The 25,523-nt window shown below is 36.9% G+C and overlaps 1 protein-coding gene across 1 annotated transcript in view; it reads left to right on the top strand.

Moving 5' to 3' along the window:
* ZC3H12B (zinc finger CCCH-type containing 12B) overlaps positions 1 to 25,523 on the top strand; it is a 257,381-nt gene that overhangs the window by 57,597 nt on the left and 174,261 nt on the right. The window contains exon 2 of the mRNA XM_061410305.1: positions 20,468 to 20,632. The gene's annotated coding sequence lies outside the window, so the exon portion shown is untranslated. The remainder of the gene's footprint in view (positions 1 to 20,467; positions 20,633 to 25,523) is intronic.

Here is a 25,523-nt window from a genome sequence, read left to right as displayed (position 1 = left end):
AAACCATAGCCTTGACTAGACAGACCTTTCTTGGCAAAGTAATGTCTCTGCTTTTCAATATGCTATCTAGGTTGGTCATAACTTTTCTTCCAAGGAGTAAGCGTCTTTTAATTTCATGGCTGCAGTCACCATCTGCAGTGATTCTGGAGCCCCCCAAAATAAAGTCTGACACTGTTTCCCCATCTATTTCCCATGAAGTGATGGGACCAGATGCCATGATCTTAGTTTTCTGAATGTTGAGCTTTAAGCCAACTTTTTCATTCTCCACTTTGACTTTCATCAAGAGTCTTTTTAGTTCCTCTTTATTTTCTGCCATAAGGGTGGTGTCATCTGCATATCTGAGGTTATTGCTATTTCTCCTGGCAATCTTGATTCCAGCTTGAGCTTCTTTCAGTCCAGCGTTTTTCATGATGTACACTGCATATAAATTAAATAAGCAGGGTGACAATATGCAGCCTTGACGTACTCCTTTTCCTTTTAAGAACCAGTCTGTTGTTCCATGTCCAGTTCTAACTGTTGCTTCCTGACCTGCACACAGGTTTCTCAAGAGGCAGGTCAGGTGCTCTGGTATTCCCATCTCTTGAAGAATTTTCCACAGTTTATTGTGATCCACACAGTCAAAGGTTTTGGCATAGTCAATAAAGCAGAAATAGATGTTTTTCTGGAACTCTTTGCTTTTTTGATGATCCAGTGGATGTTGGCAATTTGATCTCTGGTTCCTCTGCCTTTCCTAAAACCAGCTTGAACATCTGGAAGTTCATGGTTCACGCATTGCTGAAGCTTGGCTTGGAGAATTTTGAGCATTACTTTACTGGTGTGTGAGATGAGTGCAATTGCACAGTAGTTTGAGCATTCTTTAGCATTGCCTTTCTTTGGGATTGGAATGAAAACTGACCTTTTCCAGTCCTGTGGCCACTGCTGAATTTTCCAAATTTGCTGGTGTATTGATGCAGCACTTTCACAGCATCATCTTTCAGGATTTGAAATAGCTCAACTGGAATTCCATCACCTCCACTAGTTTTGTCCGTAGTGATGCTTTCTAAGGCCCACTTGACTTCACATTCCAGGATGTCTGGCTCTAGGTGAGTGATCACACCATCGTGATTATCTTGGTCATGAGGATCTTTTTTGTACAGTTCTTCTGTGTATCCCTGCCACCTCTTCTTAATATATTCTGCTTCTGTTAGGTCCGTATCATTTCTGTCCTTTATTGAGCCCATCTTTGCATGAAATGTTCCCTTGGCATCTCTAATTTTCTTGAAGAGATCTCTAGTCTTTGCCATTCTGTTGTTTTCCTCTATTTCTTTGCACTGATCAATGAGGAAGGCTTATTTATTTCTTCTTGCTATTCTTTGGAACTCTGCATTCAGATGCTTATATCTTTCCTTTTCTCCTTTGCTTTTCACTTCTCTTCTTTTTCATAGCTATTTGTAAGGCCTCCTCAGATAGCCATTTTGCTTTTTTGCATTTCTTTTCCATGAGTATGGTCTTGATCTCTGTCTTCTGTACAATGTCATGAACTTCCTTCCATAGTTCATCAGGCACTCTATTTATCAGATCTAGTCCCTTAAATCTATTTCTCACTCCCACTGTATAATCATAAGGAATTTGATTTAGGCCATACCTGAATGGTCTACTGGTTTTCAATACTTTCTTCAATTTAAGTCTGAATTTGGCAATAAGGAATTCATGATCTGAGCCACAGTCAGCTCCTGGTCTTGTTTTTGTTGACTGTATAGAGCTTCTCCATCTTTGGCTGCAAAGAATATAATCAATCTGATTTCAGTGTTGACCATCTAATGATGTCCATGTGTAGAGTCTTCTCTTGTGTTGTTGGAAGAGGGTGTTTGCTATGACCAGTGTGTTCTCTTGACAAAACTCTATTAGTCTTTGCCTTGCTTCATTCCGTATTCCAAGGCCAAATTTGCCTATTACTCAGGTGTTTCTTGACTTCCTACTTTTGCATTCCAGTCCCCTATAATGAAAAGGACATCTCTTTTGGGTGTTAGTTCTAAAAGGTCTTGTAGATCTTCATAGAACTGTTCAACTTCAGCTTCTTCAGTGTTACTGGTTGGGGCATAGACTTGGATTACTGTGATATTGAATGATTTGCCTTGGAAATGAACAGAGATTATTCTGTCGTTTTTGAGATTGCATCCAAGTACTGCATTTCGGACTCTTTTGTTGACCATGATGGCCACTCCATTTCTTCTGAGGGATTCCTGCCCGCAGTAGTAGATATAATGGTCATCTGAGTTAAGTTCACCCATTCCAGTCCATTTCAGTTCACTGATTCTTAGAATGTCGACATTCACTCTTGCCATCTCTTGTTTGATCACTTCCAATTTGCCTTGATTCATGGACCTGACATTCCAGGTTCCTATGCAATATTGCTTTTTACAGCATTGGGCCTTGCTTCTATCACCAGTCACATCCACAGCTGGGTATTCTTTTTGCTTTGGCTCCATCCCTTCATTCTTTCTGGAGTTATTTTCCACTGATCTCCAGTAGCATATTGGGCACCTACCGACCTGGGGAGTTCCTCTTTCAGTATCCTATCACTTTGCCTTTTCATACTGTTCATTGGGTTCTCAAGGCAAGAATACTGAAGTGGTTTGCCATTCCCTTCTCCAGTGGACCACATTCTGTCAGCCCTCTCCACCATGACCCGCCCGTCTTGGGTGGCCCCATGGGCATGGCTTAATTTCACTGAGTTAGACAAGGCTGTAGTCCGTGTGATTAGATTGACTACTTTTCTGTGATTATCATTTCAGTGTGTCTGCACTCTGATGCCCTCTTGCAACACCTACCATCTTACTTGGTTTTCCCTCAGTCTGAGAGACTGAGAGTTTGAGTGGGCAATTGTTCAGAAAGACTCAAAAAATCATTGAGGGAATGATGGGATAAAATATTCTCTTCTAAATGCTAAAATAATTAAGAAAGATTATCAATAGAAATGATTTGACTATATGGACATTTGTGGTGCTGGAGGAGACGCTTGAGAGTCCCTTGGACTGCAAGGAGATGAAACCAGTCAATCCTAAAGGAAATCAACCCTGAATATTCATTGGAAGGATTGATGCTGAAGCTGAAACTCCAATACTTTGACTACCTGAAGTGAGGTGCTGACTCATTGAAAAAGATCCTGATGCTGGAAAAGATTGAAGGCAGAAGGAGAAGGGGATGACAGAGGATGAGATGGTTGGGATGGCATCACTGACCCAATGGAAATGAGTTTGAGCAAACTATGGGAGATGGTGAAGGGCAGGGAAGCCTGGTGTGCTGCAGTCCATGGGGTCACAAAGAGCTGGCTCAGCTACTGAACAACAACAATCAATACAAATGCAGATCATTGTAACAAGGAAGTAGAAACATTAAAGAGGAACAAATCAAAAGTAGACAACTCAATTGCTGAGATAAAAAGCAAACTAAGAGCAATAAAGGGGCTTCCTAGGTGGCTCAGTTTTGAGGAATCCCCCTGCCAATGCAGGGGATGTGGCTTTGATCCCTGGGTTGGGAAGATCCTCTGGAGAAGAAAATGGCAAACCACTCTAGTATTCTTACCTGGAAAATACCATGGGCAAAGGAACCTGACAAGCTGCACTCCATGGGGTCGCAAAAGTGTCAGACACAACTTAGCAACTAAACAACAACAAAAAAGGCAATAAAGAGCAGAAAATAAGGCATAAAAATGAATAAGTGGTCCAGAAGACAGAATAATGGAAATCACCCAATTAGAACAGCAGACAGAAAGACAAATGAAAAAAAGAAAAAAACATGAATGCAACATATGAGATCTATGGGATAATATAAACTGTGCCAACCTACATATAATAGTGTTCCCAGCTAGAAAAGAAAGAGAAAATTGTATAAAAATGTATTTGAAGAAATTATGGCCATAAACCTCCCAAACCCAAAGAAGAAAACAGTATTCAGAAACAGGAAGCACAGAAGTTCCCAAATAAAATGAATCCAAATAAACCTACAGCAAAACATATTATAATTAAAATAGTAAATTTAAAGGGAAAATTCCAAAGACAGTAATATAAATACAAATAGTCAATTACAATGGAACCCCCTCCATAAAGGTATCAGCTGATTTTTCTGAAAAAAAAAAAAAAAAACTTTGCAGACTAGAAGAGAGTGACATGATATATTCAAAGTCCTGAAAGGGAAAAGCCTGCAAGCTAGGACAATCTAGCCAGTAAGATTATAATTTAGAATACAAAAAGATTTTAAAAATTTCTCAGACATGAAAAAACTAAAAGAATACACTAATACTAAACCTAATCTAAGAAATACTGAAAAGCTTTCTCTAAATAAAAGGAAACAGGAATCTATAGAAAAGGGAAAAACACAAAAGGAAAGGCAAATATATAAAAGGATTGAATATATCATGTAAGCCAGTACATAGATTAAAAACATTGAAAATTTTGTAAAAGTGATTATAACTATAATTAATAGGAAAATAATAAACATGGAGATGTAAAATAAAACATCAAAATCACTAAATGTGGAGGAAGGGAGAAAAAATACAGATCTTTTAGAATGTGTCTGAACTTATGACTATCAGATTAAAGCAAGTAGAGTCATGGGTCATCACATTTGAAACCAGGGTAACCATAAATCAAAAACATATAATAAATTCACAAAAAAAAAAAGAAAGGAAATCAGGCATAAAGTGAAAGAAAACTATCAAACCACAAAGGAAAAACAAAATGAAAAGATCAAAAAAGAACTATAAAATCAACTGGAAAATAAGGTTTAAAATGGCAATAAATATATACTTATCAATAATTACTTTAAATATCAATGGAATAGATGCTCCATTGGAAAATGTATAAATGTAGATTGGATTAAATTAAAAAAAAAAAAAAGAAAGAACCTGTAATAGGCTGCTGACAAAAGATGGACTTTAAGGTGAAAGACCAACATAAATTGAAAGTGAGGGGGTTGGAAAAGATTTTTCATGCTAAGAGAAATAAGAAAGCAGGGGTAGCAATATTCATATTAGACAGAATAGAAGCATATCTGGGGCATCTTGCACTTTATACTGAAAAGCAACTCTGCTGTACTGGACAGAGCCTAAGACTTATTTTCCAAAGACAGTTCATTCAGCTTTAAAAATTTAGCTATGTAGCAAGTGCAAGTTATTTAACCTTATGAAGCTCAGCTTTTTCACCTGTGAAATGAAGAGGAGTAATGATGTTTGGACTAGTTATTGGCTAAATATGGTACAAACATTACATTCTAATCACTAGAAATATAATGAGGCAGAAACAATTGTGTTGTCTAAATTTTCTTCTCAGAGAGAGCATTATGTGAGAGGTTGGAAACAATACCTTAGTTGATGGTGGTGGTGAGTTGCAAAGGACAGGTTAGTATGGTTAAAGGAGAAGGTAGTTCTGATAGTTTGGGTATCAGATCTGAAGTGCCTGTAACATTAAAAGTACAGTTGATCCTTGTAATATGTGGGAGGTAGGGTTGCTTAACTTCAATACAGTAAAAAAAAAAAAAAAAAGTCAGCATATAACATAACTATTGGCCCACCATTTCCTTGGTTCCACATCTGTAGAACATTTCCTTGGTTCCACATCAAACAACCATGGATCATTTAATTATTTATTATGCAGTTTTGAAAAAAAAAAGAAAGAGTATAAGTGTACCCACATAATCAAATCCATGTTGTTCAAGTGTTAACTGTAATTGAGTTCAAGAATTTAATCTACATAAAGACAGGGACTGTATTTAGTAGGTACTCAATATCTATTTACATAAATAAATAAGTACATGCTGCCAGCAGTTCTCTTCTTTCCCCCATAGAACATCCAGTCTCACCTACAAATAAGCACTGAACAAGTGTTTAAAAGTCAGTTTGAAAATATGTCATATTATTAGCTTACTTAAAATACTCATATATCTCCATCTGAAATTGAAGCTAAAAGTACTTATCTCAAAGGATACTTGAGAAGATATCGTATGTAAGAAAGTGGCCAGCTTAGTGCCTAATAGTAGGCACTCAATAAATATTAGTTGCCTTCCATCCTGTATCGTTATAGAAAAAGACTCTATTCGGTTTGCCAAGAGGACTCACATTCCCCACTTTGATTCTTGTTTGATAATATACCTGCATGCTTACCTCAATCCCTTGGAAATCTCGCAGGAATAAGAGGCATTATATAATAATAAAGGTATTGATACAAAAAGAAGATATTAAACTCTTTAACATATATTCACCCAATATAAAAAGTCCTAAAACAAAACAATTCTAAGAGACATAAAGGGAAAAACTGATGGGAATACAAAGGAAGTAGGAGATTTTAATACCCCACTGACATCAATGAACAGTTCTTCTGGACAGAAAATTAATAAAGCAACAGAGATTGTAAATAACACAATAGAACAGTTTGGACTTAATTGATATCTACAAGATACTACATCCAAAAAACCCAGAATATACTTTTTTCAAGCTCACATAGAAAATTCATTAGGATAGACCACATACTAGGAAAGTTCTGAGAAAATGTGGTGCACTGGAGAAGGGAATGGCAAACCACCTCAGTATTCTTTCCTTGAGAACACCATGAAGAGTATGAAAAGGCAAAAAGATATGACATTGAAAGATGAACTCCCCAGGTCGGTAGGTTCCCAATATGATACTGAAGATCAGTGGAGAAATAACACCAGAAAGAATGAAGAGACAGAACCAAAGCAAAAACAACACCCAGTTGTGGATGTTACTGGTGATGGAAGCAAGGTCCAATGCTGTAAAGAGCAATATTGCATAGGAACCTGGAATGTTAAGTCCATGAATCAAGGCAAATTGGAAGAGGTCCAACAGGAGATGGCAAGAGTGAACGTCAATATTTTAGGAATCAGTGAAATAAAATGGATTGGAATGGGTGAATTTAACTCAGATAACCATTATGTCTACTACTGTGTGCAAGAATCCCTTAGAAGAAATGGAGTAGCCATCATAGTAAACAGAAGAGTCTGAAATGCAGTACTAAGATATAATCTCAAAAACAGAATGATCTCTGTTAGTTTCCAAGGCAAACCATTCAATATCACAGTAATCCAAGTCTATGTCCTGATCAATAATACTGAAGAAGCTGAAATTGAACGGTTCTATGAAGACCTACAAGACCTTCTAGAACTAACATCCAAAAAGCATGTCCTTTTCATTATAAGGGACTGGAATGGAAAAGCAGGAAGTCAAGAAACACCTGGAGTAACAGGCAAATTTGGCTTTGGAGTACAGAATGAAGCAGAACAAAGACTAATAGAGTTTTGCCAAGAGAACGCACTGGTCATAGCAGACACTCTTTTCCAACAACACAATAGATGACTCTACATATGGACATCACCAGATGGTCAACACTGAAATTAGATTGATTATATTCTTTGCAACCAAAGGTGCAGAAGCAAAAACAAGTCAGTCAGCAAAAAACAGGACCAGGAGCTGACTGTGGCTCAGATCGCTAATTCCTTATTGCCAAATTCAGATTAAATTGAAGAAAGGGGGGAAAACCAATAGACCATTCAGGTATGACCTAAATAAAATCCCTTATAATTATACAATGGAAGTGAGAAATAGATTCAAGGGACTAGAACTGATAGAGTGCCTGATAAACTATGGACACAGGTTCGTGATATTGTATAGGAGACAGGGATCAAGACCACCCCCAAGAAAAAGAAATGCAAAAAAGCAAAAAGGCTGCCTGAGGAGGCCTTAAAAATAGCTGTGAAAAGAAGTGTAAAGCAAAGGAGAAAAGGAAAGATATACACATTTGAATTCAGAGTTCCAAAGAATAGCAAGGAGAGATAAGAAAACCTTCCTCAGTGATCAATGCAAAGAAATAGAGGAAAACAATAGAATGGGAAAGACTAGAGATCTCTGCAAGAAAATTAGAGACACCAAGGGAACATTTCATGCAGAGATGGGCTCGATAAAGGACAGAAATGGTATGGACCTAACAGAAGCAGAATATATTAAGAAGAGGTGGCAGGGATACACAGAAGAACTGTACAAAAAAGATCTTCATGTCCCAGATAATCACAATGGTGTGATCACTCACCTAGAGCCAGACATCCTGGAATGTGAAGTCAAGTGGGCCTTAGAAAGCATCACTACGGACAAAGCTAGTGGAGGTGATGGAATTCCAGTTGAGCTATTTCAAATCCTGAAAGATGATGCTGTGAAAGTGCTGCACTCAATATGCCAGCAAATTTGGAAAACTCAGCAGTGGCTGAGTTTTGGATTTTCATTCCAATCCCAAAGAAAGACAATGCCAAAGAATGCTCAAACTACCACACAATTGCACTCATCTCACATGCTAGTAAAGTAATGCTCAAAATTCTCCAAGCCAGGATCCAACAGAATGTTAACTGTGAACTTCCAGATGTTCAAGCTGCTTTTAGAAAAGGCAGAGGAACCAGAGATCAAATTGCCATCATTTATCGGATCATGGAAAAAGCAAGAGAGTTCCAGAAAATCATCTATTTCTGCTTTATTTTCTATGTCAAAACCTTTGACTGCATGCGCTGCTGCTGCTAAGTCACTTCAGTCGTGTCCGAATCTGTGCAACCCCATAGACAGCAGCCCACCAGGCTCCCCCATCCCTGGGATTCTTCAGGCAAGAACACTGGAGTGGGTTGCCATTTCCTTCTCCAATGCATGAAAGTGAAAGTGAAGTCGTGTCCAACTCTTAGCGACCCCATGGACTGCAGCCTACCAGGCTCCTTGGTCCATGGGATTTTGCAGGCAAGAGTACTGGAGTGGTGTGCCATTGCCTTCTCCATTTGACTGCATGGATCACCACAAACTGGAAAATTCTTCAAGAGATGGGAATACCAGACCACCTGACCTGCCTCTTGAGAAATATGTATGCAGGTCAAGAAACAACAATTAGAACTGGACATGGAACAACAGACTGGTACCCAATAAGAAAAGGTGTATGTCAAGGCTGTATACTGTCACCCTGCTTATTTAACTTATATGCAGAGTACATCATGAGAAAATTGCCAGGAGAAATATCAGTATCCTCAGATATGCAGATGACACCACTCTTATGGCAGAAAGTGAAGAAGAACTAAAGAGCCTCTAGATGAAAGTGAAAGAGGAGAGTGAAAATGTTGGCTTAAAGCTCAACATTCAGAAAACTAAGATCATGGCATCTGCTCCCACCACTTCATGGCAAATAGATGAAAAACAGTGAAAACAGTAGCAGACTTTATTTTGGGGGACTGCAAAATCACTGCAGATGGTGATTGCAGCCATGAAATTAAAAGACACTTGCTACTTGGAAGAAAAGTTATGACCAACCTAGATAGAATATTAAAAAGCAGACACATTACTTTGACAAAAAAGGTCCATCTAGTCAAGGCTATGGTTTGTCCAGTAGTTTTGTATGGATGTGTGAGTTGGACTATAAAGAAAGCTGAGCTGAAGAATTGATGGTTTTGAACTGTGGTGTTGGAAAAGACCCTTGAGAATCCCTTGGACTACCTACAAGAGACTCATTTCACATCTAAAGGCATACACAGATGGAAAGTGAGGGAATGCAGAAAGTCCATAAATGGATGAGTAAAGAGATGTTGCATATGTGAATATATGTGTATATGTGTGTGTATACATACAAATATACATATTTATATACATATACATAAATATATATATATATATATATATATATATATATATATCAGAGAAGGTAATGGCACCCCACTCCAGTACTCTTGCCTGCAAAATCCCATGGACCAAGGAGCCTGGTAGGCTGCAGTCCATGCGGTCACTAAGAGTTGAACACGACTGAGTGACTTCACTTTCACTTTTCACTTTCATACATTGGAGAAGGAAATGGCAACCCACTCCAGTGTTCTTGCCTGGAGAATTCCAGGGATGGGGGAGCCTGGTGGGCTTCCATCTATGGGGTCACACAGAGTTGGACATGACTGAGGTGACTTAGCAGCAGCAGAAAATATATATATACACACATAGATATATAGGCATGTGCACACACAACGGAATAGTACACAGCCATAAAAAAGAATGAAATTTTGCCTTTTGTGACAACATGGATGGACCTGAAAGTTATTAATTATACCTAGTGAAAAGCTAGAGAAAGATATATATCTTATGATTGCACTTAGAAGTGAAATCTCTGAAACAAAGTAGAAGAATAGGCATAACAACAGAAACAGACTCATACACACAGGGAGAAAAAAAAAAAAAAAAACACCTGGTGATTGCCAGAGGGAATGGATGTATGAGGATGAAGGGAAATGTTGAGGAGATTAAGAGGTGCCAATTTGGACTTCCTTTGTCGTCCAGTGGTTAACAATTCACCTGCCAATGTAGGAGACACGATTTCTATTCCTGCTCTGGGAAGATTCCACATGTGATGGAACAGCTATACCCATGTACCACAACTACTAAGCCTGCAATGCCCTGGAGTCTATAGTCTGAAACAAGAGAAGCCACCTCAATTAGAAGCCCACACATTGAGTTAGAGAGCAGGCCCCACTCTCTGCAACTAGAGAAAGTCCCCACACAGAAATGGAAACGTAGAGCAGACAAAAATTAATTAATTAATTATATTTAAAAGAGGTACCAACTTAGAGTTATAAAATAATTATCACAGGGATATAATGTATAGCATAGAGCATATAGTCAATAATATTGTAATAATGCATATGTGACAGTAATTAGACTTATAGTGGCAATTATTTTATAATGTGAAAAATATAGAAAAGCTATACTGTACATCTGAAACTAATATAATATTGTAAATCAGTTATATTTCACTAAAATGTGAAAAAATCTCACTGGCAATAAAAAATAAAATACAATATAAGTAAATAAAAACACAAAGGATGCTTTAAAAAAAAAAAAAAAACCTGGAGACTTACTACCTGATTTTAAGATTTACTATAAAGCTTCAGTAAGGAATATAGTGAAAGTAAATCAATGGTGAAAGTAAGTCAATAGGACAGATTAAAGAGTACAGAAACAGATCCTCCTATTGATTCTTTCTATAAAGATGCAAAGTCTATTTAAGGAAAAAAAGACAAATCTCAACACAAGTTGCTGAAATAACCGAACATCTATATGCAAAACAAAACAAAAAACTAAAGAAAAGAACACTGACTCTTTTGTTTATACCATAAATGAAAATGTAAATTCTAAAAATGTAAGACTTCAGCAAGGAGAAATCTTTTGATAAAATCTTTGGGCTAGGGAAAGATTTCTAAGAAGTATCAGTAAAAGCTCAACTATAAAAGAAAAAAAACTGATAAACTGAACTTTTTTAAACTTAAGAACTTCTGCTCTTCAAAAGACACTATGATGAGAATGAAAGTACAAGCCACAGACTGACTGAAGATATTCACATAACTTATAAAGAACTTAGGCATGAAATACATAAGGAATTATTTAACTTATATGCAGAGTACATCATGAGAAAAGCTGGGCTTGAAGAAGCACAAGCTGGAATCAAGATTGCTGGGAGAAATATCAATAACCTCAGATATGCAAATAACACCACCCTTATGGCAGAAAGTGAAGAGGAACTAAAAAGCCTCTTGATGAAGGTGAAAGAGGAGAGTGAAAAAGTCGGCTTAAAGCTCAACATTCAGAAAACTGAGATCATGGCATCTGGTCCCATCACTTCAGGGGAAATAGATGGGGAAACAGTGGAGACAGTGTCAGACTGTATTTTGGGGGGCTCCAAAATCACTGCAGATGGTGACTGCAGCCATGAAATTAAAACCACTTACTCCTTGGAAGGAAAGTTATGACCAACCTAGATAGCATATTGACAAGCAGAGACATTACTTTGCCAACAAAGGTCCGTCGAGTCAAGGCTATGGTTTTTCCAGTGTCATGTGTGGATCTGAGAGTTGGACTGTGAAGAAAGCTGAGCGCTGAAGAATTGATGCTTTTGAACTGTGGTGTTGGAGAAGACTCTTGAGAGTCCCTTGCACTGCAAGGAGATCCAACCAGTCCATTCTGAAGGAGATTGGCCATGGGATTTCTTTGGAAGGAATGTTGCTGAAGCTGAAACTCCAGTACTTTGGCCACCTCATGTGAAGAGTTGACTCATTGGAAAAGACTCTGATGCTGGGAGGGATTGGGGCAGGAGGATAAAAGGACGACAAAGGATGAGATAGCTGGGTGGCATTACTGACTCGATGGACGTGAGTCTGAGTAAACTCCGGGAGTTGGTGATGGACAGGGAGGCCTCGCATGCTGCAATTCATAGGGTCAAAAATAGTCGGACACGACTGATTGACTGAACTGAACTGAACTGAATCATAAAGGGAATGACAGTTAATGAATTCTGGGTTTCTTCTTGAAATCTTTTTGAAATTAGACAGTGGTGGGGAGGTGATGGAATTCCAGTTGAGCTATTTCAAATCCTGCTGGATGATGCTGTGAAAGTGCTGCACTCAATATGCCAACAAATTTGGAAAACTCAGCAGTGGCCACAGGACTGGAAAAGGTCAGTTTTCATTCCAATCCTAAAGAAAGGCAATGCCAAAGAATGCTCAAACTACCACAAAATTGCACTCATCTCACACACTAGTAAAGTAATGCTCAAAATTCTCCAAGCAATATGTGAACCGTGAACTTCCTGATGTTCAAGCTGGTTTTAGAAAAGTCAGAGGAACCAGAGATCAAATTGCCAACATCTGCTGGATCATCAAAAAAGCAAGAGAGTTGCAGAAAAACATCTATTTCTGCTTTATTGACTATGCCAAAGCCTTTGTGTGGATCACGATAAACTGTGGAAAATTCTGAAAGAGATGGGAATACCAGACCACCTGATGTGCCTCTTGAGAAATCTGTATGCAGGTCAGGAAGCAACAGTTAGAACTGGACATGGAACAACAGACTGGTTCCAAATCGGAAAAGGAGTACGTCAAGGCTGTATATTGTCACACTGCTTATTTAACTTATATGCAGAGTACATCATGAGAAACACTGGACTGGAAGAAGCACAAGCTGGAATCAAGATTGCTGGGAGAAATATCAATAACCTCAGATATGCAGATGACACCACCCTTATGGCAGAAAGTGAAGAGGAACTAAAAAGCCTCTTGATGAAAGTGAAAGAGGAGAGTGAAAAAGTCGGCTTAAAGCTCAACGTTCAGAAAACTAAGATCATGGCATCTGGTCCCATCACTTCATGGGAAATAGATGGGGAAACTGTGGAAGCAGTGTCAGACTTTATTTTTGGGGGCTCCAAAATCACTGCAGATGGTGACTGCAGCCATGAAATTAAAAGACGCTTACTCCTTGGAAGGAAAGTTATGACCAACCTAGATAGCATATTCAAAAGAGAGACATTACTTTGCCAACAAAGGTCCGTCTAGTCAAGGCTATGGTTTTTCCAGTGGTCATGTATGGATGTGAGAGTTGGACTATGAAGAAAGCTGAGCGCCAAAGAATCGATGCTTTTGAACTGTGGTGTTGGAGAAGACTCTTGAGAGTCCCTTGGACTGCAAAGAGGTCCAACCAGTCCATTCTGAAGGAGATCAGCCCTGGGATTTCTTTGGAAGGAATGATGCTAAAGCTGAAACTCCAATACTTTGGCCGCCTCTTGGGAAGAGTTGACTCATTGGAAAAGACTCTGATGCTGGGAGGGATTGGGGTCAGGAGGAGAAGGGGACGACAGAGGTTGAGATGGCTGGATGGCATCACTGACTCATTGGACGTGAGTGTGGGTGAACTCCAGGAGTTGGTGATGGACAGGGAGGCCTGGCGTGCTGCAATTCATGGGGTTGCAGAGTCGGACATGACTGAGCAACTGAACTGAACTGAATGGTTGCACAGCTATGTAATATATACTAAAATTCACTGAATTTTATACTTTAAATGAATGAATTGTATGATACGTGAATGATTTCTTAATAAACTGTTCCTTAAAAGCTCTGTAATTCCATATTTATTTCATATTCATTTCCCTGGTGGCTCAGGTGGTAAAGAATCTGCCTGCAATGCAGAAGAACCAGATTTGATCTGTGGGTCTTGAAGATCCCATGGAGAAAGGAATGCTAGCCACTCCAGTTTTATTGCCTGGAGAAATCCATGGACTGAGGAGCCTGGTGGGCTACAGCCAATGGGGTCACAAAGAGTTAGACACAATTGACTGACTAACACTGTCACTTTTATTTTTTTAGTATATATAGCAGTATTTTCTAATTGTTAATAAACCATCATTTTAAAAAACTATAAAACTAAATATTGTATATAGTTCAAATGTAAGAATGTTTCATCATGTCAAATGTAAATAAATATAAATTTACATAATATATAAATGTTAAATACATTTATCAGCCTGATATAAACCATTGGCATATACTTTCAATGAAAATATAGTACTATTCAACATGGGGGATATATATAATGTTTTATAATAACTGTAAATGGTAAATAATCATTAAAATTTATAAAAATTAAAAATTAAAATGACATCAAAACAAGACAAAGTGAAAAGAATTTTTAAATGTAATTAAACTAAAAATGACTGAATTGCTTGCAGGATTGTTGGGGATTTTAAGTGAAATAATGTGCAGGGTTGTCTGACACAGTGCTTTCTACTTATAAATTCTGAACTTTCTTTAAAAGAATTAAATATACTACTATCCAAATATAAAATGAATACTGTGTGTCAACTAGAGAAAAGTTAATTATAAATGAAGGAAAAGTAATGTTTAATTTTTTTAGAATGTACTGTCTTAAGAAAAAAGCTAGATGTTTCTGAGTTGAGTGTAGTTTTACATTCTTATAAAATTGTTTATTTTGCCCACCAGCAAAAATAAGTTCCTTCAGATTCTATATTGATTGTGTAGTAGGAAGGGTATATTTCTAAGTGAACTCCAATTATTTCAAACTGTGCCCTTTATCCTAACACTTATGAATATCTTTTCAAACATATCTATTTTTAGGCACAATCCAAATGTTGCTTTGCTCATGTACTTTCCATTTTGGTTTTTTGAGGATCTTTGGTTTGCTTTCATTATTATTATTTTTATCATTTGATTTCATCATGTATAAATTGAGATGGTAGTGCAGACCTCCCATTATCTATAGTAATAGTTTTAGATTTATAGTTCCCCCCCACCACTGGTTTGTAAAATCTTTGAATTAAAGTATGATCTACTCTTGCCTTAAAAAAAAATACGTTTTAAAAAGGGTAAAATATATGAAAAGACACTTCACCATAAAAGAAACAGCAGTTTCAAATAAGCAAAGGGCTAGATGTTCAATATCATTAATCATTAGAGAAATTCAAATTAAAACCACAATGAAAATTACTACATATCAATTAGAATGATTAATTTTTTAAAAAAATAAAACATAACCATGCCAATTACACTCATTTCACATGCTACCAAGGTAATGCTCAAAATCCTTCAAGCTATGCTTCAAAAGTATGTGAACTGAGAACTTCCAGACATACAAGTTGAATTTAGAAAAGGAAGAGGCACTAGAGATCAAATTTGCCAAACTTCGTTGGGTCATAGAAAAGGAAAAGAATTCCAGAAAGCCAACTAGTTCTGCTTCATTGACTATGCTAAAGCCTTTGACTGTGTGGATCACAACAAACTGTGGAAAATTCTTAAAGAGTTGGAAATACCAGATCATCTTACCTGCCTCCTGAGAAACCTGTATGCAGATCAAGATGCAACAGTCAGAACCAGAGATGGAACAATGGACTAGTTCTAAATTTAGAAAGGAGTACGTCAAGGATGTATTTTGTCACTCTGCTTATTTAACTTATACGTAGAGTACATTATGCAAAATACCAGGCTGGTGAACCACAAGCTGAAATCCAGATTTCCTGGAGAAATATCAGTAACCTCAGATATGCAGATGACACCACCCTAATGGCAGAAATCAAAGAAGAACTAAAGTGCCTCTTGATGAAGGTGAAAGAAGAGAGTGAAAAAGCTGGCTTAAAACTCAACATTCAAAAAACTAAGATCATGGCATTTGATCCCATCACTTCATGACAGATAGATGGGGAAAAAACTTAGGTAATGGAGAAAATAATATTTACCTTTTTAAAGTGAATATGTTGGTTCTAAAACTCAAGTGAGATAAATATTGGGGATTTTTATGTTTTATTTTTATTCACTTTTTAACTTTTTTGTGATTGAATCTATGAAAATATATTTTCTTAAAATTTAAATTATTTGCTCTAATTTTTTGCATATTAAAGAAGGCTATATAGCCTGAGGGCTTCTTTAAGTGCTAAGTAACAATTGATAATTTGACATTCTTGGAAAGTGATATGTGTTTGATAAAAGGTGGTGAGTATATCATCAGAACAGTTTACTTTTAGCACATCAACAATATTTATGCTCAGTCTTTGAATCCTATTGCTTGACTTCTGGACTTAAGAGATTTGAGGCATTAAAATATCCAGTCCATCTGTTACACTTGCATGGCCAAACTCAAAGTCTTCCAATTAGAACATATATATATATATATATATTTAGGAGAAAACATGGTTACCACTTATTCATGCAAGTTGGGCTCCAAAACTGTGCAGATTTCATCTTTTTTGTTTTATTTAGCAGTATTTGTGTAAGAACATATAACAAACTGTACAAATCTAATTCCAGATTAAGAAAATACACAAAAGTAAGTCAATCACTGGCCTACTTAACAGTCTCTTATTAGAAAGATCTGTTGGGCTCTTATTGGCTTAACCTAAATTAATGGTTTACTATATATGGACTGTCTATTACAATGATATGTTCCTCAATATATGTTGATATCTATCTATTTATCTATATGTAAATATATGTGTGTGTGTGTGTGTGTACATAAGGCTTCCCCGATGGTAAAAAATCCATCTGCAATGCAGGAGACATATGAGACATGGGTTCAACCCCTGGGTTGGAAAGATCCCCGGGAGGAGGCCATGGCAACCCACTCCAGTATTCTTGTTTGGAGAATCTCATGGACAGAACAGCCTGGTGAGCTGCAGTCCATAGGGTTGCAAAGAGCAGACGTGACTGAAGCAACTGAGCACACATACATATTTGTATATGCATATGTAAAAATATATATTTGAGCAAAGGAAAGTTTTTTTTTTTTTTTTTTCCATCAAGGGAAAAAAATTGGTTTCTGACTCATCAGCTGCACAAAGGGAAATGATTCTTCTTTCCAAATGGTAAGAAATAGGAAACAAGTCTACAATTTGACTGCTTTTTTTTTTTTTTGAAATTTTCTTTTTTTTAATGATTCTTTTTTTTAAATTTATTATTATTATTATTTTTTACTTTACAATGAGGTACCATTTCACGCCAGTCAGAATGGCTGCGATCCAAAAGTCTACAAGCAATAAATGCTGGAGAGGGTGTGGAGAAAAGGGAAGCCTCTTACACTGTTGGTGGGAATGCAAACTAGTACAGCCACTATGGAGAACAGTGTGGAGATTCCTTAAAAAACTGGAAATAGAACTGCCATACGACCAGCAGTCCCATTGCTGGGCATACACACCGAGGAAACCAGAATTGACTGCTTTTTCTAATAGAGACTTGTTTTTTTCTTGTGGGGGTCATCTGTTCTAATATGTAGCCCTTTAACTTACTCATGGAATTTGGAAAATTCTTGTGATTCTGTTGTATATATATTTGTTCTTTGCTATTGTTTGATCATGTTTATTTTGATTTGATTTTCTTTCTGTCTCCCTCCCAATGCCTCTCTCTCTTCAGTCAGACCATTGTGAAGATTAGATTTCTGGAAAGCTAGCAAAGACTGACATGCTTTCTTAACCTTCTTTACCACCTTCTGTACTCTAGAAAGATTTTATTCTGAGGGAGATATGTAGTTAATAGTCACCAATTGTGCTTCTTAACCCACTACAAGAAATTAGCTTAAATAGCCAAGTTGCAACATACTACTGCTTCTTTTAAGGACCATGAGTTTCACAGATGGCACTTGGAAGTATGCCATGTATCTCGTTCATCCTGGGCACACAGGAAAGTAGACGAGTAACAGCTCCTCTAAGACGTATATCCACGTTTGCATGAATAACGATTACTTGTGCTTCAAAACATTGCTTCCCATCTCAGTTGCCTAAAAGATGACAGTCACGTCAAGGATATAGCTACTATTCAGTAATGAAGAGAAACAGAAAAGCTTGGAATGTGGTGGAAATGCTTTCTTCCTTGGGGATTTTGTGAGCAATTTAGCATATATTTGTGGGGCATCTATTACATGTGAGGCTCAGCACAGGGAACTTAGGGATGAATAAAAATCACCCTGTCTTCAAGAAACAGCATAGGAGAATGAAAGCTACTAAGAACATCCTTTTTAGTGTCCTTCTAGATTCCAGAGGCAGACTGTGAGCTTTTTTTTTTTGGCTACCCACAAATGTAGTATTATTAAATCTCTAAATCATCAAAACTGTAAAATCAGAAGGGGCAAATGTGGGTAAACAAGGTTGATCCTTTTATCATCATAACTGTGGCAACAGGGAGCTACACCTAACAACATATTTGCTGGTAGGGCCAGCTCAAATGCCAGCACCTCATGAGAATATATTTTCCCACAAATAGGTGATATCAGGTTACTGCTTGCAGTAACCCTAAGATCCTGATAACATACACAAGAGTTATCAATCCAAGAACAGTGTCTCACTCTTAAACATATTTCATATCTTATAAAGTTTTGGGGCTTATTTGAATAAATCTACAATACATGCCATTTTCTTGAAATTCATATATGTCCAAATGAAATGTTAAATATATTCTCTAATGATTTGAGCTTAAATATTATTACAGTTTCTCATATATTGACTTTAAATTGATTTTTTTTTTTTACCTATCAGATCCCTAAGTCAATGACTAATGACTGCATGACTATTCATACAGTAACCAAAATTTCCAAGACATTCTAAATTTCAAAGTTTATTTCCTAGTAGCCTTAAAAAACATAACAGTGTCCCAGGAAGTCTCAGTTTTTCAAATCAAAGTTACATCTCTTGGATTGCATCTGGCACCCAGAAGTAATACAAAAACATTATTTATCAGATTTTATGGCCTGATTTGGAGCTTGAAAAATATATTCACACACACTATTCATATTCAGGAAATGGGAAAATACACAAAGTTAGGAAGTGAGGATAATGATAATAATATCCACAAACCTTTGTCAGACCATACGTGGTTCTTGGTTTAATGATCTCGTAGATGAGAAACATGTTTTGAACTACTTAAAATTGTTTTTGTTGTTTTAGTCACTAAGTTGTATCTGACTCTTTGCAACTCCATGGACTGTAGCCCACCAGGCTCCTCTGTCTCTGGGATTTACTAGGCAAGAATACTGGAATGGGTTGCCATTTTCCTTCTCCAGGAGATCTTCCCGACCCAGGAATAGAAGCCATGTCTACTGAATTGGCAGGTGGATTCTTTACTGCTGAGCCACAAGGGGAGCCCCTACTTGAAATTAGAAGATGGTGGCTCAGATGGTAAAGAATCTGTCTGTAATTAGGAGACCTGGGTTTGAACCCTGGGTTGGGAAGATCCCCTGAAGAAAGGAATGGCTACCCACTCCAGTATTCTTGCCTGGAGAATTCCATGGACAGAGGAGCCTGGCAGGCTACAGTCCATGGGGTAGCAAAGAGTCAGACATGACTGAGCAACTAACACTTTCACTTCACTTTCAATTTGCTATTAGTGTAATGATTTAGCATTTTAAATTTTCCAAAAAGATTATTAATTAATTTCTTTTGAGGTGAGGTAGAAGGAAATAGGTAGAAGTTTCAAAACTAGTCTTATCCAAGTGTTTTTCTTATTTTTGTCAACTTTATAAATTGCATCTGTGTCTTTTTGCTAATTGGACTGTGAGTCAACTGAAAGATAGAAAAGCTCTTCAAGGTAGAAATTTGATATACTTTGAGTCATTAGGAAATTAATGTTTATTCTAAATTGTAATCCTCTAAGATTTATTATCTTATTTTGTTTTGTGGGGATTAATAACAAGAGGATATAGTCATACCTAATCTGCAAATTGTACATAAGCTCTATCTGGAAACATTCTGTTGAAACATTCAATGAAAAGTCTACATAAAGTAGGTTTTTTTTTTTTTTTTTAATCACTCTGCATGTATGATTTTCCTTTTTAAATATATGTGTGTGCACATGTGTGTATATAATTCAGCTACTTTTTTTTAAAGCTTGAGTCTTATCCACAGTCATGAGATGAGCTCTGTAGACCTGTGTAAGATTCTGAATGTCAATATATATGAGAGTAAAAGAGTGCTATACTTCAGAGTAGCAGTTATTGAAAAGAACTATAAACCTTTGAGATCCAAATCTCTTGCTGCCCTGACTATAGTACTGAACTTTAAAAGTGTAAAATGTGTTTCAGAGGATAACTTATTGAGTTCTCAGCATAGATTTGCCTTCTGCTCATGTAAGTCTATTGGAATCTCCCTTTCCTAAGGCTTTGAACTCGACATTCCTGCCTCAGCAACAGAGGATAAAAGCCATGGTGTAATGGATAAGCCACACAAGTAAGAAATACTGATGTGGACTACATGCTTCCAAAGAAGAATTGAGCTTCCGGAGAATGTGTGTCAGATATTGTTAATGTCTAAGATGTTAAGAGGTGAGTACTTTGGTGCTTATTGTTGTTGGGGTGAGTGTATGTGTTGGAAAGAATATTATCATGCTCTGTATAAGAAGCTGAGATGATTTTTATAAGAAAGTTAACCTTTCAGAAATGTTGAGCCATCAAAATAATAGTGAAAACTTGAAGAACACAGCTAAAAGGATTATCTTCTTAGCTTGAAGAAAGTAGGCTTTTGCAATAGGAAATCACCATAGGAGGGAGCAAGAGGAGGGAGTGAGAGTAAAGGGACTATCATTTATTGAGCTTTGTCAAGTACCAAGAGCTTTACATATGCTATCTCAGTTAATCCTCATAACAATCTAACAGTCTACATACTATGACCATCTCTACTTTACACATAGAAAACAGTCTTGAACAGATTACTTGACTTGCCTAAGGTCATGTAATTATTAAATTCTGGGTTGTGTTTTAGGTCCAGGTCTCTCTGACTTGTAACACTGAATTTAAATAGGAATAAATATCTAAGAGAAAACTATGCCTTTATCATTTCATGGTTTGCTCATGAAGAATTGTACCTCTACTTAATTTTAGTTTTCCAGGAAAGTTTTTCAAATAGTATATTCAAAAACTGCTTCAGCAATTCAAATATATGCAACCAAAGAAAAGCTAGCACTACAGAAAGAAGCAATCATTCTCAGTAGTGAAAAAGCCATGACTATGACTTTTTCCTTTTTTCTTCTGAATTTTTTCCATAGATTATGTAAATAGAAACCAAATTTTCCAGAGCAAATATGTCCTTTTGTGTGTAGAAATTAAGACTTCCACTCTGAGATATTTTTATTTAGCTAAAGCAACAGTGCAGTTTGTTCTGACTGAATCTAGATTTGTGTCACATACTTTTGGACACTTGATCAGTCTAATGAATATAAAGCTCTTTTATTTTTATAATTTATAAATGTTTATGTAGTTTCAGAGAGGTGGAAATATTTGTCTACTTTAAATTACAACCTTTTAGAACTTTTTCCACATGTATTCATTAACTTTTAATTGCATCTTTAATAATATTTTCAGAATTTATTAAGTATGCCAAAGTTATAGACAACTATGGTATATGGGCAAGATATTTTTATTTGAAGACAGAATTTGAATGGAAAGTTCTCCCTCTTATTTACCATGTAACTTTGAGTAATTCATTTAATCTATCTGAGTCTCAATTTTCTCATTTGTAATACAGGAATAATAATCACTACCTCATGTAGTTGTGAGAATAATTTGAGGTAATAAATGTAAATGTACTTTGTAGATAATAAACTTCTATGGCAGTGCCAGGGTTAAAGGAATCAGATGAACACTAAAGGAACAGTTATCACCAGCTAGTTGGTAATATTTTCTCTTTGTTGTTCCCAAAAAGTCCAAGATATGAATATCCCTGAGAAAGAATAGCATGCCCTTCAGCTGGATCACATTTCTTGACTTTCCTACCTATTGATCCAGGATCTATTCAGTAGTTGCCAATAAACTAGCAGGAAGATTTTCAATATGTATGGAAGAATTGCCTCCTAGGTTATCTTCTTCATGTAAAGTGATTGTTCCTCTAGGAGAATCCTGGCTAACAATGCATATTAATATCTTGATTCAGGGAAATAAAGGGAAATTTGAGGATGGACAGTAGTTTCATAACAAAACTTAAACACCATTGCAATGAAGAATGGCCCTAGCCTGGAAGAAAGGGACCAGAATTCCAATTTTGGTGTTGCTACTAATTTCATAACCTAAGGCAAGTACCTTTCCATCGTGGATTCAAAGCTCCTCTCTACACAGTGATGAACCAGATTAGCTCTAAAGTTTATTTCAACATTGATATTCTGTGATCCTATTTTTAATTAGAATAAAAATATTGAAATTGTATAGATTTTAGGATGCATTTTATACCTCAAAAGGAAAAGAACAATTACACAAACTGTTTCTGCATTGTTATAAACATTCAATTGCATTAGTAGATTTATTGGGGTATAATTAATGCAAACTTTTACATTTTAAAAGTATCTTAATACATAACATCTCATTTGAGCCTCAAAATAATGGCATTTCATGATTTATTCTCACATAATAAATTCAGAAAATGAGCCTCAGAAGTTGGCACAAAATCAGATAGCTATTAGAGGAGGGCATGGCAACCCACCCAAGTACGCTTGTCTGGAGATCCCCATGGACAAAGGAGCCTGGGGTTGCAAAGAATTGAATACGATTGAGCGACTGAGCACAGCACACATATAGCTATTATATGACAGATCCAGAAATCCAACTCTGGTCTGTCTGTCTCTAAGTCAAATCTTTTTTCACTACACCAAGCTGTCTCAGGTCAGTTCAGTTGCTCAGTCATGTCTGACTATCTGCGATCCCATGGAATGCAGCACACCAGACTTCCCTGTCCATAAACAATTCCCGGAGCTTGCTCAAACTCATGTCCAACTAGGTGATGATGCCATCCAGCCATCTCATCCTCTGTCGTCTCCTTCTCCTCCTGCCTTCAACCATTCCCAGCATCAGAGTCTTTTCAAATGAGTCAGTTCTTCCCATCAGGTGGCCAAAGTATTGGAGGGTAGCTTTAGCATCAGTCCTTCCAATGAATACCCAAGACTGATTTTACTCAGAATTGACTGGTTTGATCTCCTTGCAGTCCAAAGAACTCTCTAGAGTCTTCTCCAACACCAGAGTTCAAAAGCATCAATTCTTTGGTGCTCAGCTTTCTTTATAGTCCAACTCTCATACCCATAAATGACTACTGGAAAAGCCACAGCTTTGACTAGACGGACCTTTGTTAGCAAAGTAATGTATCTTCTTTTTAATATGCTGTCTTGTTTGGTCATATCTTTTCTTCCAAGGACCAAGGATCTTTTAATTTCATGGCTGCAGTCACCATCTGCAGTGATTTTGGAGCCCCTCAAAAATACAGTCTGTCACTTTTTCCTTTGTTTCACCATTTGTTTGACATGAAATGATGGGACCAGATGCCATGATCTTAGATTTTTAAGTGATGAGCTTTAAGTGATCATTTTCACTCTCCTCTTTCACTTTCATCAAGAGGCTCTTTAGTTCTTCTTCGCCTTCTGCCATAAGGGTGGTGTCACCTGTGTATCTGATGGTATTGATATTTCTCCCAGCAATCTTGATTCCAGCTTGTGCTTCATCCAGCCCAGTATTTTGCATGATCTACTCTGCATGTAAGTTAAATAAGCAGGGTGACAACATACAGTCTTGACATACTCCTTTCTCAATTTGGAACCAGCCTTTTGTTCCATGTCCAGTTCTAACTGTTGCTTCTTAACCTGCAAACAGATTTCTCAGGAGGCAGGTAAGGTGGTCTGGAATTCCCATCTCTTTAAGAATTTTCCACACTTTGTTGTGATCCACACAAAGGCTTTGGCATAGTCAATAAAGCAGAAGTAGATGTTTCTTCTGAAATTCTCTTGCTTTTTTGATGATTCAATGGATGTTGGCAGTTTGATCTCTGGTTCCTCTGCCTTTTCTAAATCCAGCTTTAACATCTGGAAATTCATGGTTCATGTATTGCTGAAGCCTGGCTTGGAGAATTTTTAGCATTACTTTGCTAGCATGTGAGATGAATGCAACTGTAGGGTAGTTTGAAGATTCTTTAGCATTGCCTTTCTTTGGGATTGCAATGACAACTATTGACCTTTTACACTCCTGTGGACACTGCTGAGTTTTCCAAATTTGCTGGCATGTTAACATCTCCAGCACTTTAACAGCCTCAGCTTTTAGGATTTGAAATAGCTCAATTGGAATCACATCACCTCCACTAGCTTTCTTCGTAGTGATGCTTCCTAAGGCTCACTTGACTTTGCATTCCAGGATGTCTAGCTATATGTGAGTGATCACACCATCATGGTTATCTGGGTCATGAAGATCTTTTTTGTACAGTTCTGTGTATTCTTGCAATCGCTTCTTAGTATCTTCTACTTCTGTTAGGTCCATATCATTTCTGTCCTGTATTGTGCCCATCTTTGCATGAAATGTTCCCTTGGTATCTCTAATTTTCTTGAAGCAATCTCTAGTCTTTCCCATTCTGTTGTTTCCCTGTATTTCTTTGCATTGGTCACTGAGGAAAACTTTCTTATCTCTCCTTCCTAATCTTTGAAACTCTGCATTCAGATGGGTATAGCTTTCCTTTTCTCCTTTGTCTTTAGCTTCTCTTTTCACAGCTATTTGTAAGGCCTCCTCAGACAACCATTTGGCCTTTTTGCATTTTTTTTTCCTTTGGGATGGTCTTGATCACAGTCTCCTGTACAATGTCATGAACCTCCATCCACAGTTTTTCAGACACTTTGTCTATCAGATCTAATCCCTTGAATTTATTTGTCACCTTCACTGTATAATCCTAAGGGATTTGATTTAGGTCGTACCTGAATGGTCTAGTGGTTTTGCATACTTTCTGCCCAAGCTATCTAGGTGATTTTATCTAGGCTTCAAATAAGTGAAACTCATCTACACAATTAATTTGCATAATGGCAACAGAAAAAAAAGCTTACTAACATCATAAATGCAGAATATTTATATTTTCCATCTTTCCCATATAAAATTTAATGTTAAGTGTCCTCTATATTTATTTAGAGTTGGAAATAATTATTTATGTTTTCACTCTTGTTTTAACTTCTGTAACACTGACTTTCCCTATCTTTGGAGAGGACATGCTCATACATATGTTTGTGAAAAAGCAACTACTTTAATGTTTAATTACGGGTACAAATCTGTCCTCTGAGCTAGGCAAAACACTTATGAAAGATTAAAGATTAAAATTATTTATCAAGTTAAAAAATGATACAAATTATCTTATCTACAAAACAGAAACATACTCACAGTCTTAGAGAATGAATTTATGGTGACCAGAGGGGAAGGGTGTGGGGGA

This window comes from Bos javanicus, chromosome X (assembly GCF_032452875.1).
Source record: "Bos javanicus breed banteng chromosome X, ARS-OSU_banteng_1.0, whole genome shotgun sequence".
Classification (NCBI taxonomy): domain Eukaryota; kingdom Metazoa; phylum Chordata; class Mammalia; order Artiodactyla; family Bovidae; genus Bos; species Bos javanicus.
The sequence above is the reverse complement of the archived record's forward strand: the minus strand, read 5'-3'. Positions and strand labels throughout refer to the sequence as shown.